The sequence below is a fragment of the Euprymna scolopes genome, chromosome 29 (genome assembly GCF_053919585.1).
Source record: "Euprymna scolopes isolate OS-2025 chromosome 29, ASM5391958v1, whole genome shotgun sequence".
NCBI lineage: Eukaryota > Metazoa > Mollusca > Cephalopoda > Sepiida > Sepiolidae > Euprymna > Euprymna scolopes.
Genome location: NC_136510.1, coordinates 81,508,892 through 81,510,955, shown reverse-complemented (window position 1 = coordinate 81,510,955; position 2,064 = coordinate 81,508,892). Strand labels below are relative to the sequence as shown.

The following is a 2,064-nucleotide window of genomic DNA, read 5'->3' as shown; positions in this document are numbered from 1 at the left end:
TCAAGTTTTGTGGGGAATCTTCAAAGTTGCTCAATATGAGCAACATTCGTCACACGGCAGACATCTAGTCGATAGTCCATTTCCTGTCAAACGCGTTCCAGCATCTTGACGTCAATGGTTCCCACAACTGCCGTTACTCGAGCCTTTAGTTCGTCAATATCTCTTGGAAGGGGCGGCACATAGACTTGTTGCTTGACAAAGCCCCAAAGGAAAAAGTCACACGGGGTAAGATCTGGAGACCTAGGAGGCCAGGGCATGAGAACGTCATCACCTCTCCCAGATCTCCCAATACATCTACCAGGCAGCCTTGTGTTAAGAAACTGCCTTACTCTAAGACTCTAATGTGGTGGTGCACCATCTTCTTGAAAAATGAAGTCATCAGATTCTGCTTCTTCCAACTGAGCCATTAACTAGTCTTCCAGCATGTTGAGATAGGATTCACCAGTGATATTTGCCTCTTCAAAGAAGAACGGTCCATAGACACCTTTCTTGGAAATTGCACAAAACACGTTCACTTTTGGTGAATCTCGCTCGTGCTCAAGAAGTTCATGAGGATTCTCAGTACCCCATATGCGAGTGTTATGCTTGTTAACTTTGCCATTCAGATGGAAGGTCGCCTCATCGCTAAAAACAAGCCGGATCATCAAAGCCATTATCTTCCAACTTCTCTTGCATTGCAATGCAAAAGTCACGGCGAAGTGGCTTATCAGTGTCCTTCAACTTTTGGACCAACTTAAGCTTGTAAGGTACCATTTGCAGTCGTTTCCTTAAGACACGCCAGACAGTTGCTGGAGCAAGCTGAAGTTCCTTGCTGGCTCTTCTCACTGATTTACGGGGACTCCGCTGAAAGGCTGTCCAAACTTGCTCAACTGCATCTTCTGAAGTTGAAGGGCGACCTGTTCGCTTACTTGGGCACAAACACCCATCTTTCACAAATTTAGCATGCCATCTGACAATGGATTTCCTTTCAGGGGCTTCTTTTATAAATTTCCTGTGAAATGCACGCTGAACACATGTCCACGATTCAGTCTTTGCAAATTGAAGGACGCAAAATGCCTTGTCTTGTTTAGAGAACGCCATTACTGCACCTGGAAAGATAAGACGAAAATCATTAGTATGACCAAAAACTTGATTAAGCAAGCTTTAAAATGGCACCAGTTTCATTTTTCTACCTGGAATAGTTCATGAGATATACGCATTTGTAATGTTCCCAAGACTTTTGAAACACCCTGTATATATATATATATATATATATATATATATATATATATATATATATATATATATATATATATATCATAGGCTTCCTTCAGTCTTGACAAACTATGGATACCCATGGTAAGGGTGCTGCGCGTGAATTTTTTGTGGCAAGAGTTGCGCAATCGCCAATCACACTTCTCTTGAGTCAACACTGTTGAATAGCAGTGGCAAGTGGAGGTTCAGAACGACTGGAAACAATGCCGAGATAAGCGGAAAGCACATACAGCGCCTAGAATTCCCAAATGGTCAGCCATCTGGTATTAGCCAGGCTCAACGTTGTTTAACTTCGGTGATCTGACGGGAACCGGTGCGTCAACGCGATTATGCCATATATATATATATATATATATATATATATATATATATATATATATATATATATATATGACTACTTCATATGACTACTTCATTTAATTACAAATTAATATACGAAAATATAATTTTATACGTAAATTTTCAGTATTTACTTCAACAGTGCTCAATGCATAAGTAGAGCTAGGTAGTAAGTTATAAAAATATATATGGCAATTAAATTACACAGAATATTCCGCGTGTCATTCTCGTTAGAATTCGTCAGGCTTATGCATAAACCATATATGACATATATATTTTTATAACTTACTATATGTGTGTATGCGGAGCAAAAACCTTCCCCTAAAACAAACAAAGCATATTGTAATACAAGATGACTGTACTTTCTGGATAGCCATGTATAAAGCCCTCTCTTGACGGGAAACGGATTTTATGTGCGTTATTTGCCTTTTTTTCTTTTCAGTTGCTTTGCTAAGTGTTTTCCTAGTTGTG

At 39.5% G+C, this 2,064-nt stretch overlaps 1 pseudogene; it reads right to left on the bottom strand.

The window, feature by feature from the left end:
* Positions 1–1,477: 1,477 nt before the first annotated feature.
* On the bottom strand, positions 1,478–1,594 carry LOC145253146 (5S ribosomal RNA; annotated as a pseudogene).
* Between the last annotated feature and the right edge of the window lie 470 nt (positions 1,595–2,064).